At 36.9% G+C, this 22,038-nt stretch overlaps 1 protein-coding gene across 1 annotated transcript in view; it reads left to right on the top strand.

The window, feature by feature from the left end:
• The first annotated feature begins 3,188 nt into the window (after positions 1-3,188).
• Positions 3,189-22,038, top strand: part of LOC149674035 (uncharacterized) — a 111,614-nt gene continuing 92,764 nt past the window's right edge. The window contains exons 1-2 of the mRNA XM_089839868.1: positions 3,189-3,624; positions 12,971-13,008. The gene's annotated coding sequence lies outside the window, so the exon portion shown is untranslated. The remainder of the gene's footprint in view (positions 3,625-12,970; positions 13,009-22,038) is intronic.

The raw sequence follows: 22,038 nt of genomic DNA, 5'->3' as shown, positions 1-22,038 counted from the left end.
GTCTAGTTGCGCCTTGGAAAGGTTTTTGCTATATTTTTTGGGTTATTTACCTCGCGGCTAGATTCACCGCTAGAGGCAGGGCGAGTTGACTACCCTCCCGCGTGTAGTAAACTCAGGCTCCGGGGAAAATTATCAAAGATGGCGGCTTCCCTCATATGCGTGTTGGTTTTTCTGCAATGGTTAATTAATGGGATGCTTTATAAATAGTCTACTTTCAAAATTAGGCTTAGCGATCGTGTATTCTATGTTGTTTAAAAAAAAATAACTGGGATTTTTCCAATAAAATTTGAAACGTGTTTTTATGTACAGCTAAATTGAATATTTGTTCAATATTTTTTTAGCGTGAGTTCTTCGGGGAGTTATAAAATGTTTCAAACGTGCTTAAATGTATTTCTACGATGTTTAGACATTGTCTATATATATATATATATATATATATATATATATATATATATATATATATATATATATTTAAGATTTAACTTTTGAAATTGTTTCAGTCAGTCTGAAATTCAGCTATTTGGAAAATAACTTTTGGTTGGTGGAATTTTCTTTGTTTAATGAGGCACGTGCTTATGTGGCGTGGCATCTTTCGGATAAAAATCATCTTTTTTTTATGGGATTTTCTATATAAAATTGCGTAGTGCAGGCAGGCTCCATCTTCAAAACATCATCTTCGGATCTCTTTTTCCAATCTTCCCTACCACCTCATCCGATTTAGGATCATGTAATCCCAACCCTGGATGGATAACGTTGTACCTGTCGTTGTCTGTCTTATATCTCTCAGTAAGTTACGAAGAATGATCGAATTCTACACCTGCACTATCCTAAATTAGGCCTGTGTCTAATTTATCTGTTTTTCTAATTTTTAAGATGAAATTCACCGAGTTCATCAAACTCGCGCTCATTTTTCACTCGGATTTTTAGTGAGGTACAAATTTTTACCCCTTCCTCCTCCCCTTAATATTGGCAATTCAACAACCAACGTAGGTTGTAGCGCATAAATTTAATAATGAAGAAACCCAGATCATTTTTATTAGATAAAGAAAAAACGAAGGAGAGAAATTACAAAGGAAGTTTTGGAAAATTCAGAAACTTTCTCTTCAAAGTTCAAACATTTTGAGAAAGCGAAATATTCTGATACGATATACGTGACCCTAAATTTTTTGGACCAATTTCAATTTTTTTTATAATGGTATGGTTTCTTCCGAGATATACAAGAAGCAAATAATATCTAAAGTTATTAAATCAAATTCATTATTTCATCAAACATTTATCTACATTCCGATAATTTGTTATTTTCAGTCTTTTGATTCAAATTAATTCACGACAAGGTAAATAAATACAGAGGGTTTCTAGATAGGTTAAATATCGTTTCTAGATTGAAGACTATAAGGCTGATATGTCTTACTGTTTCCTGGTTTCAGGCGCCAACGTTTGGGAGCCCATAAATCCGTAACAAAATGTTACAGACCCCATGTTCTTTGACCCTATCCACTTAATTTGACTATAAGAATACACCCTTCAATTTATGGAAAAACACCCTTTGTACCATTTTCATTATTAATTTTAAGTAAATTACCATTAGTGTATAAACAAACGGTCCGCAGTTTTTGTAGTTTTATTGGAAACCACGTGTTTACTGACCCCTTTGATCTCGAGGTTAAAAACGAATGTCTCAAGTGTCACCTCGGGACGAAAACGTTCCATCGACAAGCGTATAGCTGCATAAACAAAATATAATATTCACGTTGGTCTAAGGTGTACTGACCTCTATTGCTCCGAGGTCAAAAACCAATAGCTTCAGTGTCATTCAGTACTTAGTAAATTGGAGATAACTGTGGAGAGGAGTTCTCGTTTACAAACGTACGCATCACGCACGTACGAACCCGAGGAATGCAGTTTTATGAATGATATAATTTCGCGTTTACAACGGTCTAGGGTTCGAAAATTACCGTAATTTTGGAAAATGGTAAATTACGCCGTAATTTACCGCGTAAATTACCGTTCATGGTAATTTACGAAAATTAAAAAATTAAATTATATTGATCGTTTTTAAGCTAAATAATGAAAATATCACTTGAACACAGCTATTCTTTTATAGCATAGTGTTTTACAATATTTAAACAACGAGCTTTGATGTTTGCAGCTCAAAATACTTTTGAACAGCAACATCCACTTTCTTCTTCTTGCCAATTTTGCGAATTTTTGCTATTTCACGTTTTTAAAACAAAATTCTAGAGAAGGGCCGATAACAGTTTAGTCAAATTTCGGTGCCGATATTGGTATCGGTATGGGCCCATCTCTAGAAAATTCTAACAACTACAGTTTTCCAGCTAAAGCGAACGAACTCGACAACAAGAACCAGGGTAATTACCGTTTTCGTAATTTACCCGAGAAAATCGTAAATTACAGTTACCCTGGTAAATTACCGTGTAAATTACCATGGTAATTTACCGATTTAGAACCCTATTACAACCTCACAGATGCTACCAATTTTAAAACCACGCTTTATTTACTTGAAATTTATCCAAACTTATCTATTGCCAAAGAGGATGTGTTGAAGGCTTGGCTGCAGTATTTACCTCTAAGCTTCCGGTATGCGCGCGCATCTTTCTCTGCCCTCTTATTGGTTAAAATACGGTGAACCGGATATTAGAAGGGAAATATAACAAATAAAAAAGAAAAGCGAGGACTCCCAAAATGTCTTGCTAAAGCTGCAAGCTTCTACTCCCTTTCTTTATACTCTCTGTGCTATTACTCAGTGTAGTCGATAGTTACGTCAACTTTTGGCTAATCTACTTTTACGGATACTAAGAAATTGGGTGAAGGGGGCGAAGCGTTCTAAGATGGATTTAGGATTACGTTAGAGATATGGTACGAGCCTTTTTTTCTAGGCAGGAGAAATTCCTTTTTAAAACTTAGGGCGCTTTTCAGTGGCCGAGATTTTGAGGGGCGATCGTGTCGTGACGGTAATACTCCGTTGGTTAAGTCCAGTGTTTCTTGGCTCGGGTTGCGCCTAAGGGGGTATGGCCCCCGAATCTAAAGCGGGGTTGCTAAAGGCGGAGGTGGAGGAGGGGAGAGCCCCCTAACTATAAAATCGGTCGCAATGCCGATGTTTGCCGCGGTGGCGCTAGTGAAGGTTCTATCCGAACCCCCCAACATTTTCCCCGGCGTTTCTAACGGGATTCCATCGGCGGACTTTTCCCAAGCTGCTCTGGATCGCGTTCTCTTCTCTCGCTCTGGACTATTTCAATCGGAGCGCGAGGATTCTGGGATCGTTTTTGGTGCAGCAAGCTCGGCTCAAAACCCTCCTTTGCATTTATTTCACCTTCTATACCTTTAATTCGCCAGGACCTCGCGACAATTTCCGGCTCAACAAAAGTTCGGGTTGAAAATTTTAAATTTGGAAAAAAATAATTTGAAACTGTGTGATTTTGAGAATGTTTCGCGGGTTTTCGTGCTAGCCGATAGTCATGATTAGGGGTTAAATTTTGACCCGTGACCCCCATCACGATCGGGCTTGTGACCCCGCGACGTGAGAGGTCGATTATTTGAATCAAAAATAAAAACATCCCTGGAAGATTATTTCTTTTTCCTTCTTATTTCTTTCAAGTTTTATTGGTAAGATATATCATCGTACTTTTTATGAATGAATAATTTGAGACCCTTTTGTTGTTGTTGGGGATGCTTCCAATGTGTCTCGAATTTTAATTAAATTATATTTTGCTAATTATATTGGCGGTTGAGGTTTATAATTAAAGAAATTATACCCCGTTTATCTATTTTGAAGAATTCCCCAAAATACGAAAAGAGTATCAAATTATAAATGCTTTTTATCAAATGCGACCCATTTTTATTAAATCCTATCAATTCCACCGCAATATCGAAAGACGATGACGTGACCCTATAACCTATTGCAATCTAAAATATTATTCTTAATAGTAATGTCACCTCATACTATCTTCCCATATAAACTAAAGCAATCAAAGACAGAGCGCCGATATCACAATATTTTCCAAAAATAAAAATTAAACCCTCAAACTAAAAAGTTTATCAAAAATATTAAAAGTTAATACAGGCTTTATTTTTCAAATACGTTCGCGATTTTAAAATGAAATTTTATAAAAGCAATTATATGAAAGATGGGGATTTTCTCATAATTGCATCCCGCGCGCAATTTTAATATTCCCACGTAATTGATTTTTAAAACGTTTTAAAAATAGATCCATGCACGATATTAAAATTATTTAAAATATAGGATTTCATTTGAAATGTTTCCCATTTTGGGGAGAAGGAGCGAGTGAGCGGTGGTTTGAATTTGAATGGCCGTATCAAATATCTCTTGCTCGTTAATTGAAGGCAATGTGGGGCTGGCTCTTTCGTTCGGCAATAAGCTTAAAAGATTCATCGAAGATCCGACGAATACATTTCTCTCGGCTTCTAAGGAAGAGTTAACGTTAGCGCCTCGATCAATTTGAGTTGCTTTGGCAGCCGGGTAGGAGCGTGCAGGAAATAAGCATTTTGATTAGAAGGAAATTTCCGTTTTCGAGACGGATAGGGCCAGCTAGGGTAATGCGCTAGGGCTAAGGGCAATTCTTTTGTTTTCAAGTATATACGTTCTGAGGGAGAGTTAAGGCGCTTTCGTTTGCGTTTTCTCCAAGTCAAAGTTAGTTTAGATGGAATGGTTATATGTGGAGTGAATAAAGTTTTGCTCTTTGTTTAATCCAGGACTTTCATATGTAGTGTTCACTCTATATTAAAACCATGTTAATAATCTAGGAGTCTAATTCCAACATGTTCTAAATTTTGTGACTTCCTATTTCCGCTCCACGCGTACTCATTTTCTTCATTTTCTCTTTCTAAACACGCTTTGTGAGCGAAACTCTGCCAGAGCGTTACTAACAGATAGACCATGCAATTGAGCCTCGTTTTTCCTTTCGCGCTTTTTAGAGCTGGAAAACGATTGTTAGGTCCCTTTGCGGCTGGGTGCCTTTCCCCCTCTTTCTTCCCCATTTTTGGTGTGACCTGAGCATACTAGATTAATTTTATTCATAATCCGAATTATACTTGATATATAAAAGAAGCTAAAAGGCTAAAAAGTAAATAAATAAGCCGAGGTTACCATATAGAAAATTTAATAATGCTAATTCTCGTCACTTTAGGTCGAGCAAAAATACTAAACTGGCCGGGGTCATCTTGTTATTCATAAGTAATAGATATTTCATGACCACAAATGCATTTCCGGCGTTATGTTATTTCGCCTGTGCATGAAAAAGCAAGCACTAGGTCTGATGCAGCCTTGCTGGAAAACTATATCACATTAGCTTGTAAAACTGAACTGTGCCGATCTAGCTCACCCAAAAATAACCGCTGAAAATACGCTTAAGAGCATAGATTCCAGACGCGTGCAATTCCTTAATTTTGCTGGATCTTAACTATTTCATCTATGATCCCTTTATTGCGAACGTAATTATAAACGTAATACGTACGCGAGGCTTAACTGCCTTGAATATCGATACTCCAGGGTGCTCCTTTACCCCTTTCCCCACACGTAACTTCGGTAGTTCCATCTGATATAACACGCGGCGCGCTCGGGTATACGAAACTCTATAGGGTCCAGCAGACTCTAAACATCCTCCGGCTCGTCATCATTTCTCTCTCATCCTCCATCATTCTCTCTCGCGTATCCTGCTTGGATACGCAACCGTACGTGTATATATTGTTTCTCCATCATCAATCTCCGATACAGTCAGTCCTTACACAATGAAAAGACCGGTGCTGCATCAATTAACAGATATTTTGCGGGGTTAACCCGCGCCAAAGAGGGAGGTCCGCTATTAAGTAAGCAGTTTATTTTCACCAAACAATTTTCCCTTCAAGCGCAGGGCACCCTTACCCTTTCTCTCTCTCACACACACACACGTATACTTTCAAATGAGAAAACCGACTGTAAATTTAAAAGATTTTTCTCCGACAAAGGCTTAAGGCTGCTAATCAATCATCCTTGTGATTTAAGAAGAAAAATGTACAAATAATTTTATTTCTCTAGTTTATGACGGTCCATGATACATGGTTATAGAGGATAAGGCAGCTGGATTGACATACCCCTAACTGGTGTCTTTGTTGTTCCATTTTGAGTAGGAAATGTTTTTCAAACCTCTCCCTTTTTCTCGAGTCCATTTTTTGTAAACCAAGCATACTGTCTTTCCTCTGGAAGTGTTGCTAGGTTGTGACGTACATTTTAAAGTTGGACAGTCTTTAAATGGACTCATTCAATGAATTCTTATTATTTTGTTCTTCCATGAAATAGAATTTTTTCCAAAGGTGGCTGAGCGTAGTATGTCCTCTAAGTGGACCGAAACTCGTTAGATAAGGCTTCAACGTTACTAGTCCACCAAAGTCCTTTAGTTTGAACGCCTTTGGATAGAAACAACAGAGCCCCATTTCCCCCCGACTTTTGAAAAAGTTCAAAGTTTTTCTCTTGATCTGTTGTTTGTTGTTCAAGAGTTACCAATGTTTCAAATGTGCACGGTTTGAAGTGGTATCCAATAGGTATTGTAGCCATCCTTAGTCGTTGTTGAAGCAAAAAGGCGACGACTTCATTGTACCTTTAGACTGAGTACGAAGCGGGCACGCTCTGGGCAGCGCGAAAACCGGATATCAACTGGTAAATAATGGTGAAGATTGAAACCAGGGATAGCGTGGGTAATAGCGTATATGAGAGAGAGAGAGAGAGAGAGAGAGAGAGAGAGAGAGAGAGAGAGAGAGAGAGAGAGAAGGAGCACCGGGGTATTGTTAAGTAGTCTACAGAAGCTTCGGGCTTAATTGGGATGGCCTAAATAGGCTCGGAGCAGTTCCCGCTAGATTCGGAAGCTAGAATTGACGTATATATATACGGTCCCGCGCCAAAAGGGAGATCAGAATAATCAAAGATAATCCGGCAGCTATGCTATACACCACGGCGTCCGACCAATCCCTGTATTTTGTAAACGGGGGGAATAGATTCAACAATCACATGAATTCATTTCGGTTAATTAATATTCATTTCCCATAGCTGATATTTGGCTAAGAGTGAGATTCATAAAGGTATGTTTCGTAAGTTTGACAATGTTTACTGAGGGATTGACGTGGAGTGGCTTTGATTTAGTTCTCGTAAAGCGGCACCTGGTGACTTCAAACAAATTTATTAGGGGGGGGGTATGAAAGTTCTATAAAGCCTTGTTTAGTCAGTTAACCCGAATTTCCCGAGTCACTTACGCTTATGGAACTTATCTCTTAAACTTAATTTTGTAAGATCGTTTTAAACATGGAGATTGTGCGTTTTAACAGCGTTGCATTTCGATGTATGAAACTTAAGTCATTCAAGAGTTAGGTTATTTATTATTAAAGCGCGTATGCAGGGTGTTTCTGATAAGTCTGGACCCTAAATTAAAGGAATGTTCTTTTTGGGGGTTTTGAGTCGGAAATGTAATTTCTATGACATTTTGCCGCTCGGACCACCGTTTTCAAGTTAGGATTGTCCAGAGTATTTTACCGAAATTGTTTTCAAGGTACGATTTAAGTATTTTAACGATGACCCCTTAAATTTAAAAGAAACTGAAATACAATGATTTCTAATTTAATTAAGGGGTCATCCCTAAAACACTCAAATCATAACTATAGAAAACAGTGACCCGGATGGAAAAATGTCTAACAACATTTGTGACTCAAAATTGTCCAAAGAACATCCCCTTAATTTTTGCCAGACGTCGAATATCCAGGATTATTCTGCATGGGAAAGGTTTTTATCCGCATATTCATATTAAACTTAAACAAATTCGTGTTATATGCTAAGCTATAGATTTCCCTAATAATTCCTATCGGACATCAAACACACGGGAGCGCGAATGAGAACTATCCGTACACGCTCCTATATTGGAAATAATGCCAAGGCCCGATTTGGACTTGAGCACGGGGTCTCTCTCCATTCAAGCTTGATAGCGTACAGCATTTGATCTTAATCCTTGACTTCCCTAGCAGCCCGGATTCGTCCTACCTGTTCTCCTGATCGAGTCTTCTCAACATCCTCCAGTTCTGCAGTTTCTAATCGTAATTTAAAGCGTCGCGACCTTAGCCGCGTTGGTGTTAAAACTTCGACTCTAGAGAATGTTATAAGTTGTATCATTGATCAGGCACGGTACACCTTGTTTTCCGCGGATAGGGCGTATTTTCCAGCTTCTGTATTTGACTTTTTCCCATCAGAATATTCTCACTTCACCAGTCATAAATTAGAGAATATATATCCCGCAACGTTACGTGGAGGAAAAAGAATATGGGCGTGATACGTCGAGTAAAATGTATCATTTTCAATTTCTAACGCCTTGAGTTTTCTATCATATATACGGTCTTATATTATAAAGATTTTTCAGAAGCTAAGCCTTTGCCTTGAATTTTTTTTTCATCTTTCGTTCCTTCATCCTTCATTTGAGGAGTTCGAGTTCACGAGAGAGAATCTTTAAGGTTTATTCGCGTGAACCGAAAGAATGAAGAGATGTTATAGAAGAAAGGCTTATTAGAATAATATTCGATATAGCTAAGCCTCGGAAGTCCTACTCAATTCAATGGAGGTCCTCGAATATATTTGCAAAGATGATACTTTTAGGGGGGCATAATCTCTTTCTCCATCATCTCTCAGTGCATCCGTATCTTTCCTCTTGATTCTTGAATGTATATCTTTTCCCCGGATAAGATTGGCCTAATTTATTCCTAGGCTTAGACAACATGAAGGAAAGTCCCAATAAATTCGTTATTGATAATATATATGATTTAAAATGCAATGGATAAATTTGGGTTTAAAAATATAAAATTGTAAAATTTACATGAAGGGGTTACGTTACTTATTATAATTAGATGTATGACTGCAAGGTTGTGTTTGTATTTTAATGCTTTCTTTTTATCGTTAAGTCTATTTTTATGTTACAAATGGCGGGAAATAGGCCTACCTACTGAGGCAGAATTGTAATATTGCACGTGACGTCATGGTGTTTGTATTTTAACGTTCGGACAAATGACCTAATTATACTTTCTATTTTTTGTTAAGCCTACTTTCCCCATTTTTATGTTACAAATGGCGGGAAATGTGCCTGCCTACGTTATTATGTTATAAATATACAGATGTACTGAAACTTCCATTATTTTCTCTGCGGGGAAACACGCTATTCGTTGAGTTTAACGATTAGTGTATTCCCTTGATTCTTACAGTGCGTTTCAGCTTTTGTACATTAAGCCTTAGTTTCCAACAAACATTTCAAACCATGTAGTCTCGAAAAATCCATAGCGTTAACTGCAAGGCCATGTAAATTGGCTATTCCGTTGTGTTTTTCATTTTTACTAAATAAAGTGTAAATAGGTTTTCCAAGGGAATGAATACTTTACATAAATATTTGTTTTCTAAATATTAATTGATATGCCCCCTTCATAACAGCAATTGAAGTGGTGAACCCCTCGAAAGACAGGCAGTAAAAGTGAAAATTGGCCTGTAATTAGGATTAACACGCAAATTTGAATTTGATAATAGAAGTGTAGTACGATTATATATTTACTTCAATCGACCGCTCCACAGTGGAGTGAATTATTTAAACTTTAGTGTCATTACAAGTTGCTAAGTTGGTTCGATAATGAATACAGTCACGACATCAGATAGGGGTCATCTCTAAAACACTTGTTTAGGTTGGCTCAAAGGACAAAATACCAAAAACATTCCACCCTTTTTGGAACGTCCTATATATCTTTAGTATCGTTCAATGAAAAACTCCAATTAACAATGAATATTTAGTTGTCACCAAAATCCCTTTAACAAATAATATTTTCAAAGGAAGCCCTTTTAATTGCTCTTGTCACGTGAACACTGACCCCTGCAGATCTAGCCAAGCAAACTCCAGATCGCGATAGGACTGAAATGCTGTTCTTAAGGTTTTAGAGCTATATGTTTTTGCTGTACCTTGTACATTCGGACCTTGGTCGCTATCAAAATGTACACTGTGTCGGGCTTATCTTCTTTCTCTGGGACAAGTGTGTTTCGAACTATTACGGCAAAAGCTCTCCCTGGACAATTTCAAGTCGCGCGCGCCATTGGTCAGTCACGCGCTGGACATTTGCTCCTTATTTCCACCCACCCAGTTTCTATGTAGTCCGAGTCTCTACATCCATGAATTACTTCGAGTCGCGTATGAAAATTGTCAAGAATTACGCAGTGCTGGCCAATCAATTTGTGAGAGATGAAGGTGGATAAGGATTCCGTTTTCAAGCTGGAATTGAGTCTATTCGCGCCACGGTCCTCTATCTATTTTCTCCGGATGTGTGCTTGTCCGCTCCATCGACCGTTCCGTTTTTAGCCTCTCTTCCTTTCGGCCCCCTTGTGACTGACTCCTTTTACCACGTCCTGGCTCCATCGAGGACCAAAAGAGCTAAAGAAAGGCTTCTTTTTCTCGCTCCTGCTTGTGAAAGGATCTGGCAATTTTTCTCCCAGCCCCATATCCTATAAGGAAGTTGGCTTAAAAAGCTTTAATGTTATTAAACTAAAATCAGTTCGGCATCGTTGGGCCTTGTCAAAAGATGTTTGTTAGTATTGGCTCCTATTGGCTTTTCATACGGATAAGTTTGGCTTTTAAGCCCGTACATATAAGGTCCCATTCATTTTGTCAAAAGAACATTATACAATGTACAGATAGACTTAACAAATTTAAAGTATTCTATAAATAAATTTAGTTGTTTTGTTCGGATGGTTGTTGATATTTTATCCAGAAAAATTTAAGCTTTCGAATAATTTTTTAAATGACTTTATGGAATCATAAGAAACGCTAATGAAACTCATAAAAACATTTGATTACATTTTTTATATATATATTATCACCTAGAAGATGGAAATTCAATTTCACCATTCTGTATTTTCCAAAATTTCATACAAAATCTGACCCCGTTCTTATTGACCAAAATTTCAGCCAACCAGAGAAAAAGCGCCAAAAGCGGAAAGACGTCATAAATGGTGTGCGTTTGTTTGTTTTTGAACTTTGTGCCAGTGACATTATGCGGAAAAAAATAGGAAATACTGATTACAACTGGTCCAATACTTCAATCTGTTAAAGATTAAAGCGGATGTTTCAGTGGTGAGCTTCATTAACGTTTTGAGTCTTTTTTAGCAAAGCGAATAGAATCTATTGCACAATCCTTTTAAGGAACGTAAATATTTCGACCTCAATGGCGGGGAGGGTCATGTTCACCTGCAATCTATACTTCATTCACAAACTCGGACATATTAATGCCGTTGAAGTCTCAAAGAGTTATTTTCCTTTTCACGTAGTTTTCTAAGCAATTTAAACAAACATTACGTAAATATCCCTGAATCACGAAAGCCTAAGAGCTCAACAACCCCTTAAGGCTATAACTAACGTTGCAAAGTTTACGAATATTTCGTATGGCTCGCGAAGTATTTTAATTTTAAACTCATAGCAAGAACAAAGTTTGGTATAACACCATAAAGTTTAGGTTAGAAACACACAGCGTAACTCTTTTCGTGTCTCGCCTTAACCCTTCAGCAGAAACTGCAGGGAAACGTTCAGCTGCTAAAGCGATGAATTTTAGTGCTGTACTTCCGCTAAGCCTATAAAGATTCTTTAAGTATAAAAAAAACCTTATAGTGTAAGACGGGTTAAGCCTAACGTAGTTGTAATCCCCATACAGTAAATACGTATGCGGGCGCAAAAATTTAAACTAAATGTTTTCTTAAGTGCAGAAAGGGTTATTTCACTTTTAAAAGTAAAGTGGTTGAGCAGTGCTAGCTCCCCAACTTTGTTATTTTATCGTCAGAAGGTTGTAAGATGAAGTTTCAAAATGGAAAAATAAAATTTCCCCACTGTTCAACTATTCGAGCTTCGAAGACGAATGACAATTTTGGAAAGGTGGCATTAAACAAGCTAATTGGGAATAATTTGGAAAAGATAGCAATATTTTGGGGTAAAAACGTATCTGATTTAGTGATATTTTAGAAAAGGCAGCAATTTATTCGGTTTATTATAACAAAATAAAAACAGGTGCCCATTTAGCCGCAAATCGAATGATGCTCAGCTTTGGAGTCAAATTTTGGTTTGCATGAATCACAATTAACAGGAGATACACGTGCATATTGTTGTAATTTTTACGATTAATATTAGATTAATTACATTAATTTAGTAATTTAAGCAAAGTAACCGTTGTATTCCTAAAGGTTCTGAGCGACAAAAATACTAGAATCAATGACAAGAAAACCACATTAAAATTACGATATACTTAGTCAATCCATAACCAAGTCACTGCATCTATATTTTGTATTATTTCTTGACCTTTTTAATACCTTAAACTGAGGACGATGTCCACTTCATATAATCGATTTCTGTTTTGATATAAAATGTTCAGGCTGGGCCCTACTTTAGGGCTACTATAGATGGGATATTTCAACCCCCCTCCCTTCCCCAAATGAAAAATGGCTGCCTCCAATATAGCACTTTTGGGTTTGGGGTAAGACGTTGGGTTATGCTACCCCAAACACTTTTCTAGAGAATTTTTTACTTGTGGGCCTCTCTCTCTTTCTCTTTCTAAAGTGGCCCTAGCTTGGTTCAAACCGTGCTTAAAATAAAAACTATATGGTGCATACCCGTATAGTGGTATAGTAAATTCAATGAAAATATATTTAGGCTTAGCGAAGAAAGGGCTGGTAAAGGATAGGGTGTCGTCTGTACGCGACACTTTTGGGGGTAATTTATTCTATTTAGGCTTATTTTTTTTTTTTTTTTTTGAAAAGAAATTCGGAATTTATCTGGCTAGTTTTATGGTTATAGTTCGAAATTAAGAATTTACTTTTGTACTTTATGTTTATCTAAATTATAATTATTTAATATGAACAAAAGTTCGTAAAATTGTAATAAATAGTTTATCTTAATTTCTTTCTTTATAGATCTGTACTTCTGGACCATTTTTGGAATCAAAAAAACTGTAAGTCACCTATAACTATTTTTTGTATTTGTAATTTTTGATGGGATATATGTGAAGATACATCTTTAGTAATAAGCATGCGCCGTAGAAACTAAGAAAACCAATTATGTCAGGTGAAAATGCCAAGTTGACTTTGGACCTTTAGGAATAAGGTTTTTTATTATTTTTCTTATCTCCCATCCACTTTTTCTTTTCGGGGGTTTTTGGAAGCAACTTGAAAACTTCTTTCTCATATGATCCGGCTAAAAATGCATCATAACTCTAATTAACTCTTAGCGGGTGCTATAGAAAGCCTAGAGCGCGCCAAATATGTCTTAGAAGCCTGCTAAGCACGCCTATATAGCGAAAGGGGGGCAAAAGGGAACGGATGGAAAGTGATTTTCAAAAGCGGCCCGCGAAGCTTATGTCCAGCTGTGCCAATCTAATTACCCGCCTGGAAATAAACGCGCGCGAAAACTTACTTTACTCCACGTGAAATTTCCCGCCAAAAAAAGAAATCCCACATACGCTCATATACCTATACATTCCGTTGTTTTAATAAAACGCGACGACTTCTTGGGACTTTAAGGTGAGTCTTCTGTCAAAGCCGGGCCTAATGCGTTCCTTACGTCATTATAAACGCATTAAGATCGGCTTCCGACTGCGGTGTTAATTTAGATTGAAAACAAATGTAGTTTTTAGTTAGTTTTTTTCTTCTTCTCCACTTCTTTTGAGACTGTCTTTCAATTTAATTTTTTTCACTGTCCTTTTTCTAAAGGATTTAAATTTAACGCTAGCATAAGGTAGAGAGTTCTGGAACGGAATGGAGTGGAGCCCGTAACTTCTCCTAAGCTGCAGACTTGAAAATTTCATCCCGTTTCATTTTCAATTTTCGAGTTCTTAAAAATTTATAAAGGGGGGATTATATTTCAACGGGATTCAATTTCACAATCTTAATTCTACAAAGAAGCGTTGCTACTAATATTTCATGATATGAGATATATGTATTTAGGAAAAGAGATAGTGTAATATATTCATCTTATTTTTTTCTTTTTTAAATAATTTCTCAAAATTAGAAAGCACTTACAATATAAGTTTTGTATGCTCCAGTTTCATATTTTATTTTTTATTAGGAAAATGATATTTCATCTCGTATTTTGAACAAGTGTTCGGTGGGTCTGGATCATTACTTTTAATAATACAGGACGTTAAAAATAGGTTGGTAGGAACAAAGCACATTGGGTCTTGGCCAATCGAAAGATTTGGCTAAAATCTCTGGTATTAAGTGATCATCTTTTAAGTAATGAGAAGCTTGATGGCTTCCGTCTAACCTTAGCAACTGTACAATAATGTGTAAGACGATCTCTTGTAGGATCAGCTTGGCCTCTTTGCTTTTAAAGCATTTAATTGAAGTTGGCTATCCATGAATGGTCTTGCTACAAGGCGTGAACCACTTCGTCACCCTAAAAATTGTTTATTGTTTGTTCTGTGCATTGTTCTTTTGCGATGATTGGGAAAGGCCCTGTAAATGCAATTGATTCTTGTATATATATTTGAGACGTGAATTTTGTATTTGCTTAAACCACCTGATCTAATAACATTATGTTTCTTTTCTAACTTTACTTTCTTGGGCCTTGGCGGTAAGCTTTTCAATTTAATAGCATCATACGACACGCCGACTGAAAATAATAAAAAAAAACTACGAAAGTAACCAAAGTACAAGATCAAAAATTTTGCCTAAAAGAAGGAAGGTTTCGTTTGAATTGGCCAAAAGCTAAAACCTTAGGCAGCTTTGAAATGAAACGCATTACGAGGCGGCCTAGTGGCTAGTGCTCGCGGTCTTCTGCTAAATATGTTTTCTGGCGTTGGATATGGGGAAGGAACAGGAATTTCCTAGATGATGACGTTAAGCGAATGCCTTAAGCCTTTGCATTTCCAGCCAAGGCCTAACTGCAGCTTCCACAGCAATGTGATTAACGAGCGTGTAGCCTAAGGCCAAGTCAGGGGTAAATAACGAAAGGAGTTAGAGACGCTAGCTTCCGTAGTGTAGAATACAGTGGGACCTTGAAACGTCATAGAATTTGTAACTAACGTAGTGCCATCTTTGGAACTGTATTGTAAATAAGAGCAGAACCTTAAAAGTTTTGCCTTAAAATCTCGCGCCGCAAGGTATTCTGGGTAAAGTAAAATGGCGGGTGTTGATGTTGTGAAGTCGTCTCATAAATTAACCCAATATAATTATTATATTCAATCGCGAGTAAACAGCGATTTAAAGAAGAAAGATAAGTGAAACAATTTGCAATTTGAAGCCGGGGAAATCCTCAAAATGTGATCAAACTTGTTTTGCCGTAAGTGCGCGGTTACAGAGTCGGCCCAGTGAGCCAAGGCTTACTGGGAACTGTGGGATCAGGATCATCGACTGTATCTGTGACTAAAGAAATTAAAACAACTAAAACTGTATTGAAGGATGCAAAAACGACATTTAATTCCATTTCATTATCGAATAAGGTATTTACCGACTTTAAAGTTGCATGTTTCTAATTCAAGTGCACCTTAATAAATAAACTTTACTCTAACCCTAATTGTCACTCAGTCGTAAGCAGACGAATACTAGCAGACAGGAGAAAATCGATATCCCAGCATGGCTTTCGAATCTTTGCTGCCACGCTATTGGTTGCAAAATATGATACTTATTTTGAATTATAGGCGGCGCGACCGAGGCGTTTTCTCTTTTCTGTATCTACGTTTGAAAGTCCCACTGTATTCTACAGTACGGAAGCTAGCGTCTCTAACTCCTTTCGTTATTTACCCCTGGCCAAGTCCATTTTCCCTTGAATTAGAGTTCGGATTTCTGACATGAGGCGCAACGTTGCGTTGAAATGAAACAACGTAGGTATATAGAGTGGTTGCGTAGTACGCCATATTACCTTGATATTAAAAATCCAAATTGCCGGAATTCTTCCCTTAGAGTTTATAGAAAAGTTAGTATTCTAAAGGGTCTTTACCATCAACCAATTTTACCTCCAAATGTACTAGTTGAGCCAACTTGAATTGCCCCAACTGTAGGTGGTTCATATGATTCTATAAATTAGGTTTCAGACCTTTTTTTTAGAAGTCTCGTGAATTTGACCAATCAGAGCCACCATAAGGTTATAAGATATGTTCCATTACTCCGTGATGATAGAGTTTTACTGAGAGCTAGTTCGAGAGTGACGCGAGAATTGACTACACTAGGTTTTGCAGTCCATCTTCCCATTTAGCCTATACTCAGCCTTTGACAGCGCCTCATCAGGCGTCGCTTTACAAGAATCTATGACGTTTCACCTACGTCACTTCATGACAAGCTCTCAGTAATCAGTGACAAACTCATGGAACATATCTTATGAACTTATGGAGCCACTTATACCCTACGTGATGCGGATCAGGTTTTGCGAAGAGTGAAAAGTGGTTGGTATCTGCTAAAAATTTTGAAATTCATCGATGGAAAATTTTTAAATTGATAAAAATCTACACCACCTGATAAAAAATTAAGTAAATTAAACCCAATAAAACGTTCGCGATTTCCGTTTGATGCCTCTATGGCGTATACATTAGGAATTAGGAATGAAATTTTGTAATTGAGCGGAAATACCCCGTAATTATCGTAATAAACCGCAAAATTTATTATAGTTTATGCATTTTCAAAGGTACCGATGCAAAGGCTTAATGTAATTTAATAACCATCCAAGCATTTCCCGCCAAATACACCCCTCCCCCTCCCCACGTAAGCCTGCCCCCTCAGTTAAATTTCCAAGTAGATAAGAATATATACCTATATAGTACGAATTAACTATACTGAAGTTTAGAATAACCTGGATATGAGTGTATGCTTTCCACGAACTTAGTCCGGCCCGTTTAAGTAAATTGATTTAATGCGTACGAAGTTATAGAAGCTGTTAAGTACTATAAAGCCTAACTAATATAATTTAGTCTCAACCTTAATATAGCTACATTGGTTCATATTTGAATGGAATCCTACTAAATATGTTTGTGCCGGAATAAAGTCATTTAATAATTGAACATTCCCGATATTGAAAGGAAGGGTTAAATTGGTAACGTTACATGGAAGTATGTTAACAAGAAGTAGTTGATTCTTTTATTTTCAGTCTCATTCGTTATTTATTCAGAAAACAAGTTGTGATTTTCTTTACAATTACTTCAGTTACTAATAATGTTTCGGAAGCTCAATGCAGTCTGAGCTTTACAGAATCTTGGTCTTTCTTATTAAAAAAACTGGCAAAGCTACCCGGCGTTGGGCCCCTGTTATTTAATGAACCGAAAACATTGAAGAGTTTTCTGTCTTTATACACTGCAGGTTGTCTCTAATAAGCCTGGGCCATAAATTAAGGGAAATGTTCTTTGGGTGCACTGTTTTGAGTCGAAAATGTTCCGAGTTATGATTTTAGTGTTTTAGGGGTGACCCCCTAATTAAATTAGAAATCGTTGTCTTTCAGTTTCTTAATTAAATGTAAGGGGTCATCGTTAAAATACTTCAATCGTACCTTGAAAACAATTTCACGGACTTCAAAATGGCGATGGAAGTTAAATTTTCGACCCAAAATCGTCCACCCAAAGAACATCTTTTTTATGGCAGACCTATCAGAATCACCCATATATGATTATTTTAGGCATATTACTAACTTTTTAAAACATAAAATTAATTTTGTCTTGACCAACTTTCTAATATACTTAAATAACGAATGGAAGTTTTTTTCATTGTTTTAAATTACAGACGCTATGTAATCTATGTAACTTTGAAACTATACATTTTTTCTTATAAATATCTAATGATTTATTAGTATTAGATAGCTTTACTTTAATGTACTTCTAATTGCGATATACGAGTGCCTGCAGGAACTTACTACAGATGATTCGAGTACAGGTAATATCGCTTAGAACTGCAGAGAAACTTAACTGTTCGGGCGGCCCAAGCACTTACACACTTTCCTCAGTTTAAAGATTGATGGAGGAATCTAGAATTCGCTAAACTCTGTCTTATTGCTAATTAATCTGGCGAGCAACATCTTGCGTGGAAATAGAGCATTTAATTAAGACCATTTTCTCCCTGACCTCCCAAAGGGGACTAGGGTGCAACTGCATCACGAGTTTAAAGCCTGCCATGGAATGTTGTTACAATCAAACTATATATGTACAGGGTGTTCCAAGAATTCTGGTACGAGCCATGTACATTTCACGGGTTCTTTTGGCGATTTTTAGTAAGCAAGTTGCGATCGGAGCGTTTCGAAAATAATGCAGAATTTTATGATAAATATTTTGGGGAAATGTAATTTTTGGTAATTAAAAAAAACAAGATAATTATTTTTTTTTTGTTTTAGAATAATTGATGTTTTATAGTAATGTACTTAAACCGAAACATTTTAATATCTGGCACTTCAGACATTCAACTAGGACAGTTTTTTATTAATTTTAAAATTAAGTGGAACCAGGCGTTTGCTTAGAATTAAGGGCAAAATTTTAACGATAGATTTTATTTATATTTAAACAAATGTCGTTTAAAATCAATATAATTTCAAATAATTAGCACTGTCTTTCAATTTAATACTTAAATCAGTAAAACACTCCGATCGTAAATTGTTTACGGTAACCCTGACGCCAATTAAAAAGTACATCATAGAACGTTTCGACTTAATATCGCCAAAAGAAACCACTGTACTTTGTTCCTACCACCGTTTCATACCCTGTATATACTGTAAAATGCTTCGTGCGCTAAGAGCGAGTAGCTAAGAGACCATTCCTTTCTTGACCCGAACTGATATTGGCTTTCGCCTGTTTACCCGCGTTTGAGCTTGTTTCTCCCCTAACTTGTCGTAGTTATAGAGTTGGGCATCGCTGCGAGGCCCCGTTCCACGCATCCTCTATGGCCCAATAATACTCCAGTCTTAAGTTATTTTGTCATAATGATTGATTACATCCAAAATCATGAGTTTAATATTAAAGTTTTAGCGATTTTAGATGTATGTAAGAGAGTTTTAACTGAAAAACGTGCACGCTCGTCAACTTGGAGTGACGGAGGAGAAGGCGTTTTGCACTTTAAATTTCTTCTCAAGTGTTAAGCCTAATTTTAATTTGAAAATTTTAAAGTGCGCCCGATTTTTCTCGTAACATCTAGAGCGCTAGACTTATTTCAACAGGATTTTAAGTCCATTTATGAAACTCTTATGTGATGCTTTGTGTAAGTCTGTGCTAATTCTTAATTTGAATTTGAATTAATATAGTTGAACATAGAAAAATTGGTTTTAAACTGTGACGAATTATTTCCTACATGAAAAGGTTAAGGAAGCTACAGCGTAAGGCTATAATTAATTCTAATGAAAGAAAGTAGTCCCTGAAATATATTTCAAAGGGAATGTATGAAACAATGGTTTGTTTACATTTTTAGCAAATTTTATTATGCAAATATCACTTTGTTTATCAGTCTAATTTTGGGAAACCAAATTTTCTAAACTTTTTTACTTATCTCTGAAAATGATTATCATTCTGGAATAAATATTTAATGGAAATGTTTACAGTGACAGGATTATTCCTGAAAGTCGCGGACATGTTTTTATGTTTTCATTACCCCTTTAAAATCATGTAGGTAGGCGGTTTTAAAATGTTTGGTGGCTTGCTTTGCAGAAAACCGCGAGATGTGAACAGGGAAAATCGTGGAAAACCGACGTAAAACGATCCCGCTTTTCAGCTTTCGCGAAGATATAGATAAAAGTTGACAGAGGAGAAGATCGAATGCTAACCTTACCCCCCAAAAAAGAGGTTATTTTAAAACCACCCACTTTTTCTCTCTGGGACTTCAGAGCGATGTTCGGAAAATAGTTCGTCCCAATCTGAATGTCAAATTCTTTTACATTCTCTTCGCATTCAACATTAATTTAATCGTATCGCATTTTCCGGATGAGACGCTTGAACCGACCGTTATATTCCCCCATCTTCTCAAGTATAGTCAAATTCTCTTCCAAAGATAAGAATCTTCCAAAAGGGAAGCCATAATCGTAATATTTAAATTGTACAAACCCTACCTTTATCAGTGCTATGTTCTCACGATGAAAAAGTAAAATTACCACAGAAAAACCTTTTTCCCCAAACTGCGAAACGGAGGCGCACAAACCAAACGTACTTTGCACTAATATCAAAGCTAGATTTGAATGAATACGCAATGAAACGCATGGAAAACCGACAGTGGTCTCCCGTTTCTCGCAATCGATATTATGATATCAACACTTAATACTTGTACATATTTCATCAGCAACTGACACTGTTACGAAAGGCGTGAAACTAGTTTATCCTATTGCCTTAATGGGATGGTTTAACAAAAAATGATATGTTTAAAACAACCTATTAAAATCACCGCCGGCCATTCGGTGGGGTAGCGTTTAAAAGAAAAGAACCATGAAACTGTACATACCATGGCTACGTTCATGGGTCTCATACAGGACATGCGCTGTAGACCTTTTGTGTCAAGAGAGTTCGCGATGTAAGATTTTAGGTGAAATTTTCTAAATTCATTTAAATTAAACTCTTCCAAAGATAATTATAAAATTCCCAAGACATTTTATCAATAATAATTGTCCCTAAACCCAATAAGGTATGTAATTTAACGTTACTTCATTGAGTTCAGTTCGCGGGTACTTCTTAATGCAAAGTAACCCTTAATCCTACGCTCGTTTCCAACCACCAAGAGTTTCCAGCGAAAGCAAAGGGTGTGTTACATTAAATGCCAATGGACACACTACAAACCAACGCCCAGCTATTTACCCATTACTAATTCAACTTGATAAAAACTGCATGGTGGTCCATGCATTCTCTCTCTCAAAGAAAAAAAGCATTCGTGGTTTTCCGCTTTTCTATATATCCCATCTCTTTCTTCTTGGCATTTTTTTCACGCGGCTTCTCCTTGCCGGTCGTTGATGGGTTACATTAAATTTTTCTTTTCCTTTTTTTATTACTTATACGGTTTGTGGAGGGAAGGAACCTCTTTTTTTGCCTTAGAACTTTCCTGAGCAGCCGGTAGAGGGATGAGTGTTGGCTAGCTCTATCTCTATAAGGAAACTGCGAAAGAAATATATCCGAAGAAAGCTCAAGGAAGAATGGAAACCAAGCCATACCATACCATACCACCTCGACCCCTTTTACTCTATTTCTCTATCTCTCTTTTCGAAGCTTGGATCTATCTTGACAACTGACTAGTATTGATGACTTTAAACTACTACTGGGCCAACCAGAACCAGAAGTTCTCCAAAAAGAAAATGCCTGGGTGGGTGCATTCTAGGATAGTGTATGAACTAAATGAACTTCAGGTTTTTACTATTTTGGGGGATTAACTCGATCGAGTAATGCGCGGATCTGTTTGTCCTTGGATCGGTTGCTGCTGGGATATGATATTATTAAACGTAAACGGCATGTATGTAGTTCTAGAAGGCTCAGTGGAAGTTATTTGCGCAAAGAGCTGAACTGAACCGAATACTTGTTATCTTTCTGTTTGGTCTAACTAAAGAGTCGGTTGGAATTAGTTAATTGTGCTTTACACTACTCAGAGTCACGTCTCTTTCTTGTTCCATGAATGAATTAACTTCGTTGTTAATGCACATCAGGTTTGCTTAGTATTTAGAAGCCAATAGCCTTCAGTGATTTTAAATTAAGTTCCTCAAACTGAATTTATGATTCTAGATCCTCAGTTTAGTTTGTATACGGTCTTTAGATTACGGAAACTATTGCCTTCGTCGCGTCTAATAGCTAAACAAATTCGTATAATCCTGCCCTTGTTACGGAAGAAATATAATATTTTCACTATCCTTAATGAGCTTGACCTCCCTGACCTCTGTGTGGTTTTATTTTACAAGCATTGATTACGTAACAAGGAGTATATAACTAACGGCCGAACATAATGGAGTGGGTGTTTAAGAAATGTACACCACTCCACTTGGAATTCTTTTGAATCATCCCACTGGGATTTTAGAAGCTTTTAAAGTAACCAGACTGCTTTCGGATAGTGTAACC

This window comes from Phalangium opilio, unplaced genomic scaffold (genome assembly GCF_054372755.1).
Source record: "Phalangium opilio isolate 3A_F unplaced genomic scaffold, DU_Popi_V2 ptg000048l_1, whole genome shotgun sequence".
Lineage (NCBI taxonomy): Eukaryota > Metazoa > Arthropoda > Arachnida > Opiliones > Phalangiidae > Phalangium > Phalangium opilio.
This window is presented reverse-complemented; position numbering and strand designations above follow the sequence as displayed.